The sequence below is a fragment of the Triturus cristatus genome, chromosome 7 (genome assembly GCF_964204655.1).
Source record: "Triturus cristatus chromosome 7, aTriCri1.1, whole genome shotgun sequence".
NCBI classification, from domain to species: Eukaryota; Metazoa; Chordata; class Amphibia; order Caudata; family Salamandridae; genus Triturus; species Triturus cristatus.
The window spans coordinates 1,728,784,963-1,728,804,259 of NC_140590.1; the positions used below are offsets into that span (position 1 = coordinate 1,728,784,963).

Below are 19,297 nucleotides of genomic sequence, written 5' to 3' on the forward strand. Positions count from 1 at the left end.
TGCATATTTTAAAAGCACATTAGTGGCTAGATAGAACAGAACTGGATTTATCATAAAGGCAAACAAGATATTGGACGGAGTGCTGAAACATTTCAACCACTCACCCCCAGTCAAGAGATCTTGTTTGATTCATTGTTCCTTTGCTCACATTACCAACCCAGTTTGGATCCAGTCATATACAAATCAGTCTTGATCCTGTTTCTCATGGACACAGTGCAAACTGCCAAGCCAGGTCCTCCCTGGACCAGAAACAAGCATCCTGGATTCTGTATAAGGTAGGGCATTGTAAGGTAACTCCCCAAAGTATGTTTTGATAATTGTGGATTTTAACACAAATTTGGAAAGTAATATATGTGAGCTGGAAAGAAGTCAGGGGTAATGTCCTCCTGAAAAATGAGGTTATTTATTTTTCGCAATGGCACATTGTTTATTAATAGTTCTGCTGTCTAGAAAACCAGAGAGATAGATTTTCTGTCTGAGGTTTAAGCTTGAAAGGTTATAGCTCTGGTGTCTAAATATTAAGATCTGCAGTGCAGGTGTGCAACCTGCAAGATCTGTGTTACCTAAGGGAAAAACTCTGCATATACAGGTCTAAGAGATGTGTCACAGGAGGGATGCCTGCTGTGTGTGATGTTTGAACCTGTAAGCCATTTGCAACTTGGGTAATAGCGCTCTTGTGTTCTATTCAAGCCTATATTTTCTTTGTCTCCTGAGAGATATCTCCGCTACCTAACGGGAGAGCCCAGTGTTTTTTCAATACATGTTGGCGTGTGGTCCACATGCCTTTCTTTTCTGAGTTACCAAACTCCATACATTATTATTTTTAACTGCCCTGTCAAAAGGAAAGGTTAGGCTTCTCATTAGCATTCTTCTATTTAAAAGATTTACGTTTTCTCCTGAAACTGATGGTCCTGGGATGCAGTGATACGGGAAAAACATTAAAATGCAAACTGGTCTGGCCTTGGAGTAGTACACCGAGACTTGTTTTAAAATTGTTCTTATCAATAAATGAATTCTAAATTCCGAGTACGAGGATTTCAGTTTTATTTTAAATGATCCCTATACATGACTTGTATATTATTTCTGCTGGTGCCACAAACATCTCCAGGTCAAACATTTTACAGATGAGAAGTAGGTGAGTGGCCTAGTATAAGAACTTTGCGAGAGTTGGATCTGTTTTATGGCTCTTGTAGGACACTACAGTCACAAACAGGGCTGATTAATGTAGTTTCTTTCATTGCACGCATACAGCTGCCTTATTCTAAGGTGCCACTCAAAGGGGCCGGTTCCGATCCGGGTTGGAAAGCACTCCAACCAAGCCGGATCCGGAGTGTTTTCCGACCGAGCCGGAGTTCTGCAGTCCGACCGAGCGAGTACGATGCGGCCGTATGCTGCCGGACTCGGTTAGGTTGGACTCACATAGAAGTCAATGGGAGCCGGTCGTACGACACATACATGGGCTCCCATTGACTGAATGCGTATGTCGCGGACAAGTGCACCCCCTACAGTGGGTACGCATCGGTGCCATCCGCACCGTACATACCTGTGTTGGGGAGACCCATGGGTCTCCCCCTGTGTCCGAGTCGTAGGGCTGTGGGTGACAGGGGGTCCGACGCGGACCCCCAAAGTCAACCCGGACGATTTGTGAGCCGGATACTCCGGCTCGCACAGGCTGTCCTACGCGTGCATCGTACTGGCTCTGTCGTGAATCGCATCCATTGCACGCCACAGTTAGCTTACGACTGAGACATACGGAGCGGTTCGGACCCGTAAACGACTCGGTCGGTGAATTTCATGTAGCTCGCATCGTACTTGATCGCTCGTACAGCTGTACGAGTCGGCCGGGAAACACGCGTACGGCTTGTTGTTTGTCCGGCCGGATCATGTTTGCTTCCCTTCCGACCCAGTTCGGAATCGGCCCCATAGTGTCACACATGAAGCACTGACATGTAACATATAATCACATTGATAACAGAAAATGTCACAGCTAAGCCAACTGAAAACAATGTATCTGTGGGTTGACCACCATTTTATGAAACCAGCACGTGTGTCATTTGCAGCATTTTCTGTTGTTTGCCATTCCTTCTCCTCTCTTATCATTTGCCCTTCACAATGTTGTGAAACCAATATATCAGTACAAACGACAGTGATCCTCAAATGGTTAGGATACAGATTAGATAAATATAGTTCAGAATCGATACTATATTCTGGAAGTCCAGCCGGACAACCAATTTAATTTTGCAATAAAACAATGCACACATATAGGAACAAAGTACTTGTGGGACACAGTCCTGTATCCAATTAGAGCGATAACATTACAAAACAAACAAAAGCATTTCAGGCAAGACAATAGGAGCTTTTTACATTATCCAATGTTGTAAGTTTTTTCAAAACAGCAAATGCACTTTTTTACACAATGGATTAATGTGCATGCTGTTTTAGTGGGGGTCGACGACGTTTCGATCCTGTTACGAGGGTACTAGGATCATCATCAGGACATTAATGTGTACATGCCTGATTGTAAACGAAATTGCCTGTGGGAAAACAAACAGGGGTGATATAGAAAGGGGGAAGGATAAGGGGTGATCAGAGGAGAAATAGAAAGAGAAGATTAGGACGATCCACTCAAGGCATGTTGAACAGGATTTAATGTGCAAAAAGTGCAGGTGTAGTAACATGGAGGCATGCTGGTGTGTGGGCATGCATCGGGTACATGAGCCAAGTACTGATGGTGAAGTGGCGGGCGCAAACAAGACGTATACGTAGTTAGCAAAAAGTTAGAAAAGGAGGAAGGATAAATGGCATTCACGGTCAATGGCTGACTAATGAAGAGTTGGAGTGGTAATGACCGCGTGATGAGGAGACATGCGTTGCAAGTGAATTAAATCGTGTCCAAGAAGGGAGCGAGGTCCCGGGGGTGGGAGGGAACTGGCAGGAAGGAGGACAAGGGGAGAGTGATTAAAGGGACTGAGTGGGCAAGACATTAGCGTGACGAGGAGCCGCATAAGGAGGCAGGGGGACTGGGTGGGTAGGCGGCATCAACCGGTGATGGAGGAAGCCATTCAAGGTTGTGGGGAGAAGCGATAACGTTAGAAAAACGCCTGGCACGGAGTGGGAGAAAGGGAAGGCAAATACCAAGCGGAGTCCGTGGGGGTCAAGGGGAGGAAGGTTTGAAGAGCGCGTGACTGCAATGAGGAGTGGAAGAGCGTTCTCACCTAGAATGCACGATCTGTCCGGTGCCGGGGGCAACAACGGTAGCCAGGTAAAGTGAAGGTTCACTAGAATGGAGAAAAGTACCGCGTTAAGTGAGTGGACGGTGAGTGTAGTGATGACAACCGGCTGAAGGGGAACTAAATTACCTAGATTAAGCTGAAGATCCTCTCACCGGACATGCCAAATGCGGTAACTGCAATGTATGTAGCACTACCATGGAAGGCAAAGACTTTGTATTCAACAATGTTTCTATCACCCTAAATTCCTTTTCTAACTGCAATACAAGCAATGTTATTTATTTAATCTCTTGCCCATGCAACAAGATCTACATCAGCCAGACAACACAGAAAGTTAAATTGCGCATCGGCCAACACAGAAGCAGAGTGCAATGTAAAACCCCCAATGCCCCCCTTGTCGAACATTTCATTGAAATGGGGCACAAAGAAGATGACATTAAATGGACAGTGATCAAATGCATCAAACAGCCGACGAGAGGTGGGGACATTGCTAAAATCTTGAACAAAGAAGAACTCAGAATGATCATCCGCACTAACAGCATAAGGCAAGGCCTGAATCGCAGCGAGGATTGGACTAACCTTATTTGATAATACTGTAAGACTCTCACTTAAAAACTCTCATGTAAATGCTAACTTTTCCATTTCCATCTCGCTTCACTTTTTATTATTCATTTTTTTATTCTTACATCTCTTTGTATTACCATGCCACTTTGGTTACTTCCCATTATAACAGTATCCTTACTTTTATTACGCAACGTATATTATTCCTTCACTGAACAAGTATGTGCACGTTTACATTAACGGAACTCTCCGGTACGTATTGTTGCCATGTGTTATTCCTACTCTTGTTGCTCAATCTGTCGTGTAAAAAACATTTTTGCCTCATTGTTTTTTCTCACTATCAAATTGTAGCTGAATTGGTTATTACACGTAATTATGCATTGTAAGCCGTAAAAATATTGTGCGTTGCCCCTTACGGCACAACTTGCCTATTAGAAGTAAAAGTAGGTTGTACAAACATCCTTCCTTTCTCTGTCACCCACACTTTTAAATTGTCCCTCCTAGATTTGCTTGGTCAGTTCCTTTATATGTTCATTGTAATCCTTTCTATATACTTTCAAGTCTATCTTCCCTTTCCGCTTTCTTCTCCCAAGATGGCGCCGCTCTCACACGCTCTAGTCCCCAACACACGTCCTCAGTATTTATACACGCCCAATGCGCCTTCACTCCGTCACTCGGTTCACCGTAACCTGAGGACCTGGCTGGATCCCGGTAAGCGCATTTCACTACCGTTCTCTTTTTTCAGTCCCTCGTTCACGCGCCGCCACCATGCTCATTCCGTGCCTTTCCTTCCCTAGTGCATTGTCACGCCGCCTCAACTATACGAAGCTTTGCTTGGACCATTAACTGTTGGATTCTTCTTCAACTTAATCTAGGTAATTTGGTTCCCCTTTAGCCGGTTGTCATCACTACACTCACCGTCCAATCACTTAACGCGGTACTTTTCTCCATTCTAATGAACCTTCACTTAACCTGGCTATCGTTGTTGCCCTTGGCACCGGCCGGATCGTGCATTCTTCTTCAGCTTAATCTAGGTAATTTGGTTCCCCTTCAGCCAGTTGTCATCACTACACTCACCGTCCACTCATTTAACGCGGTACTTTTCTCCATTCTAGTGAACCTTCACTTTACCTGGCTACCGTTGTTTCCCCCGGCACCGGACAGATCGTGCATTCTCATGACTCTAGGTGAGAACGCTCTTCCACTCCTCATTGCAGTCACGCGCTCTTCAAACCTTTCTCCCCTTGACCCCCACGGACTCCGCTTGGTATTTGCCTTCCCTTTCTCCCACTCCGTGCCAGGCGTTTTTCTAACGTTATCGCCTCTCCCCACAACCTTGAATGGCTCCTCGTCACGCTAATGTCTTGCCCACTCAGTCCCTTTAATCACTCTCCCCTTGTCCTCCTTCCTGTCAGTTCCCTCCCACCCCCGGGACCTCGCTCCCTTCTTGGACACGATTCATTCACTTGCAACGCATGTCTCCTCATCACGCCGTCATTACCGCTCCAACTCTTCATTAGTCAGCCATTCACCGTGAATGCCATTTATCCTTCCTCCTTTTCTAACTTTTTGCTCACTACGTATACGTCTTGTTTGCGCCCGCCACTTCACCATCAGTACTTGGCTCATGTACCCGACGCATGTCTACACACCAGCATGCCTCCATGTTACTACACCTGCACTTTTTGCGCATTAAATCCTGTTCAACATGCCGTGAGTGGATCGTCCTAATCTTATCCTTCCCCCTCTCTATATCACCCCTGTTTGTTTTCCCACAGGCAATTTCGTGTACAATCAGGCATGTACACATTAATGTCCTGATGATGATCCTAGTACCCTCATAACAGGATCGAAACGTCGTCGACCCCCACTAAAACAGCATGCACATTAATCCATTGTGTAAAAAAGTGCATTTGCTGTTTTGAAAAAGCTTACAACATTGGATAATGTATAAAGCTCCTATTGTCTTGCCTGAAATGCCTTTGTTTGTTTTGTAATGTTATTGTTCTAATTGGATACAGGACTGTGTCCCACAAGTACTTTGTTCCTATATGTGTGCATTGTTTTATTGCAAAATTAAATCGGTTGTCCGGCTGGACTTCCAGAATATAGTATCGATTCTGAACTATATTTATCTAATCTTTATCCTAACCATTTGAGGATCACTATCGTTTGTACAGAACTATTACCCAAGGTCCTCAATTACCTTTTTGGGTTCCCTTGTCCCTCATAAATATGTGAAACCAATATCTGTCAGTGTTTGCCATTTTGTCTTTGTTATCCATGCATTCTCCCTCCTTGCCATGTGATCCACCACTATTTTGAGAAAGCAGTGTTTATGTGTCTTATTAGTAATCATTATATGGCACTTTAAAGGGCTTTTTTTAGGATCATTGATTGATAAGGCCCTTCAGGTGTCAATTTTTTGTTCATTTTTTATTTGTATTTATATTTCCTTTTCTGCCTTATTTATTCATATCTGGATGTTTGAAGTCATCTGTACTACAAGGCTGTGTTCTTAATTAATGTAATCGATTGTTGCCAGTCTCCTCCTGAATCTCATTGGAGTCTAATGATCCTGTAGGATACCAGGTGTTTATTTCCAATTTGTAGATTTTTTTCCACATATTCTGCCTCATGGAGTGGGTCTTCTGATTAATGATGATTGTTATTTTTAACTGATTTAATATATTTTACCTGCCTCCCCCTACCTTCTATAAGGGTGCCATGAAGCCTCGAGGGACAAAAGATATTTATTCATTGATTTAAGCTGCTTTTGACAGCATGTCCATGTCTCACCTTGGGATCACACGGTCACTGGAGGGACAGAAAGTATCAACACAAGGTATTTAATGCATTTTTGCTAGCCTCCACTTGGCTTCCGTTGGGGTCCCTTGACAATGGAGGGATACTGGGTATTTATTTTCCATTTTTAGATTTTTGTTACCCCACATGTTCTGCTTTATGAATAGGGCCTTCTGGGCCATGGTGGTTGTTGTTTTGAATTAATTTTATTGATTTATGTCAGACTCCCCTAGCTCCCTTTGGGGTCCAATGAGTCCAAAAGTTTCATCAAATATTTATTAATTCACTTAATCAATATTTTCCAACCTCGTCCTGGCTCCCTCGATGGACACCGGGTATCATCATGAAACGTTTGAGCTATGTACTGTATAAAAAATGTTAGTTTACATGTGGGTGTATTATTGTTACGATGATGACTTGTATAGCATTGACTGAAATGGCCATGTCCTCCTTCCTATTTTTTATTGTCTGCAGGTTCACAAGACTAGACTGAGATTGAAACAGAGAGAATTATGTGAATAAACGGACCTAAGAGCCCAGCTACTCTCTTCTAAGTGCTGCTGCTTGTTCTATTGACCAACAAGAAGTAAATATGGCCCCACAAATGAGGTTCCGACAAATAAACTAGCAAATAAGAAGTCTGTTGCCACCATTGGCTTCAAACCCTTATCCTTTTTCCACCAAGGTGCACAACACGGTGTACCTGATGCACCCTCTTCTGGGCAGCATGACTTTGAGAGGAAGATCACCTCTGGGTCAACAAAGGTGCAAGCAAAGCCAAAGTAGATGTCTCTCACCTCAGCAGGCACTGAAGTCATGCTGAGACCAGTCAGCCAGAAATGGGATTGTCCTAGCAAATAGAATCTTTCCAGGAAACTGAATAGAAACTAGAGTTTGTTAATCCTGATCTTCCTGAGATTGGAGCAGAGCAGAAAGTTGAGCTTGCTGCAGAGTAGGAAGTTGTGACTACTCTTTCATTGCATATCTGAACAATCGCCTCTCATTCTACGCAGCAACAGACCCCTCTGTCCGCCCATCTGACACTGGCCACTGTCCCATTGATCTGCAAGACCAGAATGGTAGGAAGATCCTTTTCCTACCTCGCTGCCAAGACTTGGAACACCATGCCCCCTGCCTCAGGCAATGCCCATCACTGTTCCAATTCACGAAGGACCTCAAGACCTGGCTCTTTAAATGAACCCAGCGCTGCAGATCTGCAGCCCCCTCCCAACGACTTGAGACCCTTATGGGTGAGTAGCCATGCTTTATAAGCCCCTGATTTATTGATTGATTGATTGATTGACTTCATCAATAAATACAGTAAACACAGACCCATTTTCTCCAAGCCCTCTTTCCTTTACAGAAGACATAGAGTGGGCCCTCAAGTCGGTCTGCGAAACAGTTTGTTTATTTAGACCATAGTCTATTAAAACCACCATAAATTCAATCAACACATACAAAAAATTACCTTTAAAAATGTATAAGCGAATACAAAGTAAAAGTACCCAAAATAAATAGACTACAAAATATTTCCATTATGCACAGCAGCAATAACTTGCTTTTTCAACCCCAACATCCTTTAAAATACCCTTAACTGTTATTAAAAATCTCCCAAAAGCACAAGTGACATCCAGGAATCTCATGTTGATCAATAGATTAAATTCTTGATCCCGATTAAAAATTCCATATTTTACAAAAATTGGTTTTAAAAGTACTTTTTGCACATTTAAAAACCCTTGACAGTCAAATAGTATATGTGTCCCACTACATTTTGTCATCATACTACAAGCACACTTTCCCACATCATCCATAATTGCAGATTTTGTTCACCTTTCAGCATAACACAGGTAATTTCCAATTCAAATTTTTAACACTGCATACTTAGGCATGGGGTTCAGTAAAGCCTCCATAAATGGAAAGTAGTCATCATCAATCCAATCCTTTGTCAAAAACTGTGTGGAAGATTTCGCTCCTCCTCCTCTCTCGTACATTTATTTGCAAGTACCTGTACCTCTGTCGTGGGGATCTTCAATTCCAACTTCTTCTGATCCAGTTTTAATACTAATTTTTTTACAGATTTTGATCAACGCTTGTCTCACCTGCCATGCCCATTTCAATTCACTAGTTTCAACCTCATATTTGTAAATAGAGGATATTTTTGGGATTCCTTCCCTCACTATCCCCTGCCAAAATCTAAGTGCATCTGCATACCCTAGGTAACTCCAAGCGGTAAGCAGGTTCTCCATCTTTATAATAGCCTAAATCATAGATGAAGGTGGAAAGGCAAGGAGTCTTTTCAAACATTTACCTTCTTCATAATTAAAATCCAGTTTACCAGCTATAGTTAGGACTTCCACTCTATACTGGAATTGAGTGCAACCCATAATGTTGTAGGCTAACAATATGGGTCATAAGGAGGGATCACCATACTTTCGGTTGAATTGCTTTGGGCTCTCCAATGAGGTCAAACCTTTGACTTTTAATCATTACAAATGTTCTTCCCAATTTAGCTTTACATGAACAACATACCAAGGTATTTATCGGTTTCTAAAACCCCCACTGTATTCCCTCCCAGGAGTCAATTGAATCCAAACTTTCCTTTCCCCAGAACCATGATCTTTGTCTTGTCAAGGTTTACTGTTAGATTCTTCTATAAATAATATTTATGTAAGACGTCCAACTTCCTTTGTAGGCCCACTTCTATCATGCCCATTATCACTAAATTATCGGCACTTGACAGACATGAAACATGCAAGCCAGTCATTTTGGGCCATAAACCTTTTGCTTCTTTCAATATAGTTGGTAAATCTGGATAGGGAAATAGGATAGTCAAGCCACAGCCCTACTGCAGGCTGTTCTTGATCTCTATCTTCCTTGTTGACGTTCCTCCATATCTAATATTGCCCAAGCCCAGTTCTGGTGATGTAACTTCTGGAGGAGCAAGAGTAGATATTTGTTGATTTGAGCCTTCTCAACTTTTCCCCAATAAATTTCGGTTCATTAGGTCAAAAGTGGCGCAGAAATCAACAAAATAGCATATCAATTTCCCCTTTTATATTTATTAATGTCCTTGCCATGGCCCACAAACTAAAGCAATGGTATAAGGTTGAATGGCCTTCTTTGTACCTACCATGTTAATTTGGGATAGTATTATTTTCTTCTACCTAAACTCTCCTCAGACATAGCTACATTTTAAGAAGACTTTCTCACCTGTCAGGGGCAAGGCATTTTGGAAGATTACTTAATAAAACGTTCCCCATCAGTCTACATTAGTTTTTTATTATAACTGTTAGGAGATGTCAGTGTTTTTGCCTTAGATAACTCTTGGGACAGAACAGTTAATTTTAACCTTTTAGCCAAAAAATATGCCACAGTCTCATACTCCATATCAAACTTTACCAAACAGCAAATCTCATCATCATCGCCACCATATATTTTACCCAGGTAATTGACCCAGTCATGTTCCCCACTTAAAAGTCTAATTTTCCCTTACAATATTCCTTCATGTACTTAATGCCAACATTTTCTGATGTTCTTTGAGTCAATTACCTCAATCATAATTTTCCAGTTTTTACTAATTAAATTGTTTTTCCTAATGTTTAAGAAGTTCTTATATTTACTTTTTGCCATGCGGAGGTTGTCACATAGCCCTGTGTCATCATTATTCTTAAGAGATCTCTCTCATTTATGCATTTTTTGCTTTAATCTCCCATATTCCTTATTGAACCAGCCATTCTTCTTTATTTGTATGACTCGCTCTATTTTCTCCTTACGTGCTTTGTAGCAAAACCTTTCCCTCAGACAGTTGACAACCTGTGCCACAACCCCATCATGCTATACTAATACTAAGTAATCATCCTCCCCTGCACCTCAGGCAACTTTTGTTCTACTATAAATTTATCAAGTTCTTTTAGCTGTTCATCAGAGATACAGGTAGCGGTGCATCTGGGGTATTCCACTTGCATCAGGGTTACTTTATCTCTTTGCTCCCTTTGTCCCAAACCCAACACTAAATGCAAAGGCCTATGATTGGTAACTTCAGTGTGCAGCACCTTAAATTCTTCTATAGAGGAAATATAACATGCATTAATAAATACATAAACAATTCGGCAACCCTGATTCCCATAATGAAATGTTTGAGGTGCTGGATTATACATGAATACCTGACCATTCACACCAAATAGCCCTATTGACCCAGAGAACTTTACCAAAGTCACATCATGCAGAGAACAGCAAGTTTTAGGGAAAATAGCAAGGGGCACCTGGGTAGCAGCCAACAAATCATTGTACATTAAATACTAAATGTTGAGTTTAGCCTGTGGTTAAAAGTTCCTAAAACAGCTATCAGCTGGCTAGGGTATTCAGTACATATCGTCTCTAAGTCTTCCTCCAGCAGACCTAGCTGTAAAGCATAGTCTTCCACATTCTGAGATTGAATATATATGTTAATTACTAACATATAAACCTTTCCAATGAGCTACTGAAGAACTCTGCTTTACCTGCCAAGATCCATCGACCTTTTACTTCTAATGTGTTCACTTTGCTGGCCACTTTTGTTGAGATGATCTCAACCCTGATGCCTTGCAATGTTTGATAAACTTAGGAACCGGTCTACTGGTTTGGGCTCCTTGTACAGCCTGGTTCTTGCAATCCCATGACCTCAGGCATTTCTAACATTTCTTTGAATGAGTTTGAGAATTTCCTGTACCCCTATATATTCAAAGATTGAACTGCGAGGCTGTTTGAAGCCCCTACTCCCTAATCCAAATCACTCAGACCCCCTACACTATCCTCAAAACTCAATATAGAGTCGGATAAACACTCAAAGTGATTTCTGACCCTTAGCTCCACTTGAAACAATCCCCTTCCCTTGAATTTGCTTGGTTTAGATTTAACCCAGCATGATTTATTAGAACATGTTGGGCCTTTTGTTCTACTTTCCCTAACTCACACACATAAACCTTCCTTGTGCTTTCCCTCAGACGTTCTTCCTCTTTGCTCACCAGATTGATTTTACAAATTCTGATTAAAACAATATCTTCATCACCTCTCTTCCCTCTTTGTTTGTTACAAAACCAACCTACTTTGTTTCCCCAGTAGTTATCTCATACAGCCTCAGGCATTTGGCAATGCCATAATTTTTCTCATTCATTTCTGACCAATACAGCCTTAAGGTTCTAAAAAGACAAAACAAGCTGTACCATTTTTTATTACCTTCTTCTTTCGAGCTATACTTTTTTGAACTCCGCTCACTTTCATCTTTCCTATATGACATTACTGACCTGCTCTACCCAGGTTGGTCTGAGTAGACCCCTCTCCCTGGTTTTACTGTAGCATCCACTCTATTCAACTTGTATTTCACTCTGCTAATGATTAGGGACTCCCAAGTCCTAACACTAGGAAGGTTTGGTGACTGCTCCACTTTTGATCTTGACAGATTTCCCTCCTTTGCAGCATTCCCTATTCAATGCGGGTGCCTTCGGCCATCTTCCTTGCTCCACTATCACATTTTCTTCAATTCTCAGTCCTTGAGGATAGTTTGTTTTCTTTCTAACCTTCCCCTTTACATCCCCCTCTTCCTAATTGACCTCTTAGTCTTGTATATTCTTCTTGTGTGAGGGAGGTACCACTTAAACCATCAGGACACCCCTGTTTTATTATCAACATGGGTCATTTAGAGATGTATACATAGGGAAGGTGAATTTCATTAATGGGGTCCGCCGTCCCAACTTCTGTTGGACCACAAAACACTTGATCCTTTTTTTTCTACCATTGGTCTAACTAAGGTAGGCATACAACTATTGATTTATTTTAACTCCACAGCAATCACCTTTTGTGAACTTTTTTAGACTTTTAACAACCCATTATTTACCGTCAGAACTTCTAAAATTCCTTGTAAAGTCTTCTGTATTAAAACGTCACCCCTATCATGGATGTGAAGAGAGTTGATGAAATATCTAATCCGAGGACCGACTATGAGGGGGGAGGAGAAGAGATAGACCCTTGCAGGATTCACCTTTATTTGTATATTATCCATAGACCTATTCTCTACACTTCTATTACCATCCCCCTTCAAGACAACCTCATTTTCCAGGGTTCACTTCTCTTTGTCCAGTACACAGCTTTTGATCCTAAAGGGAGAAAGTTGAGACGGGGAGGATAATCTTGGTGTTGGTAGAGAATTACCCATAGTCACCACATCCAGTTCTCCCCTTAAGGAGTGCTGCAGGACAAATGTCAGTTCTAACAAACACTGGTTACCAATTACATTCCCCTTACTTGTATCCACTTCCCCAGTAAATTACTTTATCTATAATACAGACTGGCCATGGGTGCTTGGATTCCTTTTGAAATGTTTTCCTACACAGTTCTGTTTTTGATTGTCTCAGGGGAGTCGTTCCTATTTTCTCCAAAGTCCCTGAGTGGTTACCACTAAGATCGTCCTCCCCCAGTGCACCTATAATCTTGTTTAATTCCAGGGTACCTGTAATGCTTCTCCCAAGCGGGAGCGCGAGTAGTGTCTGTCTTTAGAAAGCGTCTTGTCAGGAAGGAGTGGTCCCTCATGTCCTGCCATAGAAGTCAAGGGATATGAAGGATTCCAGAAAGTCTAGTTCATAGTGACAAAGATGAATCAGTTATTGTTGATATTCAGAGAGGCCCATATGAAAAATCAACCATCCTCTCATATGGGAACATCACTTCAAACACATAGCTTCTGCAGAAAAAGAAGAATTTGAACAGCTAGAAGGAAATGCTAATAGTGAAGAAGATTTTGCGATAATATGAATTAGCCCTATCTCTCATAGTATGCAGTTTTTATCTGAAGTAACCTCAGTTTGGCACTAAATAAAGACAAATAATATGGCTAACCCAAAAAGTCCAAACAAGCCTCTTCCTACATGGATGTCTCTTGAGGTAGAATTGTTACAATGAAACCAAACAACAACCCGCTGTTAAGTCTATGTTCAGCACAGAGTCAACATACCACCAAACACATGAGCTAGTCCATTTCTGGAGGATTCTGAGACCTTCACCAAAAGGAAAGGATCCAAGACAGACCTATTTTTCAACTGTTGCTGTGAAACATCTGCACCATCAAGTGCTGAAGTAAGTTGTTGATGCAGGAAAGGAAAATGCTGTGCAGCACGTCTATCTTATTACCGAGATTTAGGGCAGTTGTCAAGCTCCATATTTCATGTACATCACAGCACAGCTTTAAGGGTGTTAAGTAGAGGGCATCAACTGTTGCCACTGTGGCTAATGCTTTTAAAGACATTCATCGACATAAAGCATTTGAAATGTTAGCTACTGAGGAAGGACTTAATGCTGCTAACATTCAAGTTGGATTTCAATATGAAAACCTATCAATGGCTTCAACCCATAGGTCTCAGCAATAGATTTATTGCCGCTAACAATGGCAGTAGGATTTTCAAAGCATTGTGCGATGGATGATACTTGAAAGTGTAATGTTTAACTAATTGAATCAACCTAATGGTGCAGCACTTCCTCAAAAAAGAATTAGTCGACAATATACTGTTCAGTTATTGAAAGATCTACACATATTTCAGCCATTCCTTCAAAGCCTAGAGCAGTTGAGGATCATTCAGTGAGTTAATAGAGTCTCCGTAAAAGCCCTAGTGCAGGGGTTCTTAACATATTGGAGCTCGACCTTCAAAATATAGCAAGATCTGTTTCAGAAGTTCAGGCCTATCAATGCAACTGGCAAAGCCATGGTGATAGAGGCTGACAAATGAAGGATAGTAGAATGATCTAAATGCTAATGGTTTTGGGGATTAATTCATAGGAAGTCCGCACAGATGATGCTACTATAAACCTGTTTTTGAAAACGCTGCAGGAGCTTTTGTGTAAGATGATAAAATTATACACCAATGTCAACAAAGAGGAAGCTGTTATGGTTAACAGCATAATCTTCATGTGAATGTAAATCTTATGCTGTAAAAAGAGGTTATATCTTTCAAAGAATAGATCTGCGCCACTATACTGGCTCCATGGTTTTAGAAAGACAATATTATTTGGATCATCCAAGCGAAGGAACTGGAAGTTAAAAGATTGCAACATCAAGGGCAACAAAGAACTGAAGTGTTGTATTCATCAACATCTGAGGCGCATGGTAGTATCTCTGAGTCCAGAATCATGTTGCAACTGCTGCAGCTGCACTCACCAGTTGTAACACAATTATCGTTACAAGACTCAATTGCTCCTAGTACAACAATAACCACAGGACCACTTCTTCCATTCTCTGCAATGGATTGGTGTATGAAAATAGATTGGATATTTTAATATAATACCATGACACATGGCCTGAACGTAACGTTTGAAGAGTCCAGCTTAACAGAGCAATTGACGGAAGTTGTGACTGACCGTGTTGTAAAATAGATATTTTTTGTTGTATTGTGTCAATTGCAGATGATACTATTTTGCCCAATGAATAAGCCCTAGAAGATAATGTGGTCATGACATTGTAAACCACTGCCAAAGCCTTTTCTAGATTAATACCATCAATCTCATGCAGTCTCTCAGCAGCTTCCTGTCAAGAGACCTTCCATAGCTTATTGTATATGGCATATTAGAAGCGCTTTTGAAATGGTGTAAGAAATCACTGTGATCCCTGAGATCATGTCATCAGACAGAAGGGACAAGTGTTGCTTCACCTTCGAAAGTGTTGAGGTTTTTAGCCAATCAAGGCTCAACTTCCCAACACTGCATGACGTCACCACCCTGAGTGTTCTGATTGTACCCATCATTGATCAGGCCTATTGCTTAAACTGCTTGGTATTATCAGGAATCTGGACTGACACCGATTAGTGTCTAATGGCCAAACCAATGATTGCTCCCAATTGTGGTATGATAAATTGTAAGCAGAATTGCATATTATGGCATCTAGTGTATCCTCATTGTATTGTATCTAATTTTGCCAGTTCTCAAAATGTGTGAATGTGGGAATACATGGAGTGTCAAATCCTTTATCTTGGCTTTTTCTAGACAGGAAGTCTGTTGCACGGTTTTGTTCAGGAAAATCATTTGATAGGGTATTTGCCATGCTCTAAACACAGCCTCAGTTCCCAAACAGATTTTGTCTGTTGTGTTCTTCGAAAAGTTGACTCTGTACAGACAGTTTGGAAAGAATAGAAGCAGAGTAAATCAGCTTGGTATTTGTTAGCATATTTTTCTTTGCAGGTGTAGCTGCAAGCCTTTAGAAGTATGAGGCCGTGTCTGATGTGTCAAAACCATAAAAAAAGCAAACTTTTTCACAAATGTTTTTGAACTACCTTTTGGTGGTGTTGGGCAGTATTCCTATTGAGTGTAATTGTAAACAGTATGTGGGATACTTGCTTTATCCTGAAAATGGTGACCATAAGGTTGATAACATAACATATCGCCGTAATTAGATGTACCATCATGTAATTCATCAGAAGAAAACACAGCTGACTGCTCTAGATCTTCTAGCAAATCATGTACTGTGTCAATGTCCCAATCATCAGAGAAAGTACTCGAGGTGATTATATAATTTAAAGAATTACTAAACAAATATGGAATTTGTAAACCTTCAGTTCAACCACACACATCATAAGATACCCTGTCCCATACTATTCCCAATGAAACTGCTGTAATGTTCACCAGGGACAGGTCCCTTTGTTCACTGTGCAATGATGCCTGTGGTTTCAATACAAGGTTCACAAGTTTGATTGTGGAGCATTCTGGGAGATAATGTCTGTTTAGAAGCAGGAAAAAGGCAGTCACCAAACCAATCCAGAAAACAAGGAAAAGTAACCCAATTGTAATCCACAAGTGTAACCAAGGAGTAACAAAGTATGTCTTCTGCAGCCAAAGATAGAGAGCACACATTCATAGCTTGAAAGGGAGAGGCAGTGGTAATGATGGTTCAGGGTCAGTTGAATCTGAAGAGATATTGTCGTAGTCCAAGAAGTAGCCAGATGCCATCTGGTTTATATTTGGTAGCCCAGCAGGTTTTGTTGAACCAGGAGATGACTCAGTCTTTGGTATATTTAAGTAGACCTTGTTTTCTTCGAGTTGTCGAATTGAAATTCATGTCTCTGTACTAATTGATTGTACCATTGTAGTTGTCTCAAAAAGAAAAAGCTACATTTCCTTGTTGTTTACTGTTTCATGCTGAAGAGCGGAATCTTCTTTAGTTTGTAAAGCTTCCATCTGAACTTCCTGAAAGGTAGTGATAGGAGAGCTGTGGCTTCCCAGGATGCCATGTGGCCTACTGTTAAGAGTCGGCCCCATAATTTGGTTTGATTAGATCAATGAAGACAAACTTTTTGTCTCGGCAACCGGCATGAGGCCGAAGAAGTATAGTTCTGGAACCTTCGACAGCCAGGTCAAATACACAGCCCAAATTCTTTCTTGTCCACAATTTTTTCCCTGACCAGATCCCCAATCTTTGGGACCCAGCCAGGTCTTGCCGGTACAGCCTTCACTTCACCAGTGGTGGTGCGTTTTACTTGGACGTTGCTTTGTGTGTCCCAAAATTCATTTAGTTCCTGTAAAACAGCCACATGTTCAATGATATCAAACACTGTTTCTGCCGCCACTGTGCTGACACTGTCAAGTTCTGGGACCCATAATCTTACCCCAAACAGGATTTCATATGGAGTACAACCACCCATGGATTTTCTTGGCCTGTTATCGACTGTACTGTGGACCACATATAGGTGATGGACCCAACTGCGACCTGAACCTATTACCCTTGCTGTTAAGAATTGCTTTAAGTCCTGGTCTTTCCTCTCAACTACTGAATTTCCCTCAGAATGATAGGGTAGGAGAACCGCAAGGTCATACCCAAACTTCCCATGGCTTCTTTGTAAGCCGGATAGCTACCAGCCGGACCCTGGTCAGAATGTATCTGCCAATTGCCCATGTCCTGATACCTTGATAACAGTTCGGGCATCAGATGACTGATGTGGTCATACCCAGTATAATCTAGAGCATGAATCTCCGGCCACCACTATGAACTTGTAAGCCCCATCAAATTGTAAGGGGCCACAGTGATCCAAATAGACACAGGCCAAAGGCTTGTTAGTAATCAAGATAAGTGACTGTGGTGGACGTGCTATGGTTGAGCCCTTTATCTGCTGGCAGATGTCTCATTTGAGGCAAAGTCCTTGGTCTGTTTAGTAAAACCTGGCCATCAATAGTGCTGCTGCAGTAATGAAACTATAACAGTAATCCCTGTATGTGTTACTGTTAAGATGTTAAGAAGATTTATAAAGCGCATGGCCACCCAAAGGCTTCCCAGCACTAAGCAGCGGACTAATGAAATGAAAGCGGGAAGACAGGCACTTAATAGACCTTGGTAAACAACCATATTTTCATTTTTTTTCTAAATGTTGCCTCTGAGGATGTAAATCTCATCTCCTGCGGACTCAGTTCCACAGCTTAGGAGTCAGGTGGGAGAAAGTTCACCCCCCCATCGGGCCCTTTTTAATCTGGTAGTGTTTAGCAGGTGCTCAGAGCCTGACCTCAAATATCTATTGGGAAGATGTAGGTAAACCAGCTTCCTAATCTTGCTGGGCCCTTTGTTATTTATAGCTCTTTGGGTTAGGCAAAGTGCTTTGAACTTAATTCTAGCCTCAATCAGAAGCCAGTGCTGAACACAGACCTTCATATGAAGCGTGTATTAACCCAAAACTGCGATCAGTGTTAGGTATAACTCAATCCCCCACTCCTGGAATCTGAGCATATAGTATGTTTTGCCCATCTAAATTGTAGGAGTACTTGAGTGGAAAGCTCTTTCGCAGATGTGTGTAGTTGCATGCAGCATTGACAGCCATTGTGATGTCTCTGTCTATTCTCGTACTAGAATGAGTAATTGCAGCAACGGCAGCAGTGTGAACTTGTTGACTTAGTGGCTTCATCAACCATTGAATTCTCTGAAATGTGAATGTCAACACATTGATGACTCAATGTGTGTATTACATGAGCCCATGGCAAGCACTCTTTCAGCTTTGCCACCTGTTCCCAAAGCATCTTGTGCTTTATTGTGCAACCCATGGAATCTCAAAAATCATTCTGGCCCCAGTAATGAAGATATTCATTGTATGACTGGACACAGTAATACAAATAGCACACTGAGGGCCTTATGTAGGTAGCCTAACATTTACCACTTCATAAATACCGAATTTTACCGATTCGGTATTTATGAAGTGGTAAATGCTATGTAGGTAATCAGTCGGTAAAAATTACCGAATCGGAATTGGTCGGTAATTTAGAATCGGTATTTACCGATTCGGTAATGGTAACTGGCTTCACATTGATTCCTATGGGCCAGGAGGCCCATAGGAATCAATGGGAAGCCAGTTACCATTACCGAATCGGTAAATACCGATCCGGTAATGGGGGGAGCACAATCAAGGGTGGCAGGGTGTCACAGTGACACCCTGTTGCACCCCTGATTCCTGCATGTGTGCACATGTGGCACACATACATGCCCTAAGGGCATGTATGTCTGCCACATTGCACACTTCTAAGTGCCAAAAAATGCTTTTTCTAAGCCATTTGTCATTTACCACCAACTTTTAGTTGGTGGTAAATAACGAATCCACACAACACCCACACACTCCCCCTACATCTCATTTCAGGATTCGGTATTTACCGAATCGGTAAAATTACCGAATCGGTAATATTACCGATTCGGTAAATTACCGAATCCTGAA

General features: G+C 41.6%; 1 protein-coding gene across 1 annotated transcript in view; it reads right to left on the bottom strand.

Annotated features, from left to right (window-relative positions):
* Positions 1-19,297, bottom strand: part of LOC146812909 (uncharacterized) — a 1,154,794-nt gene that overhangs the window by 589,709 nt on the left and 545,788 nt on the right. The gene's annotated exons all lie outside the window — the stretch shown is intronic.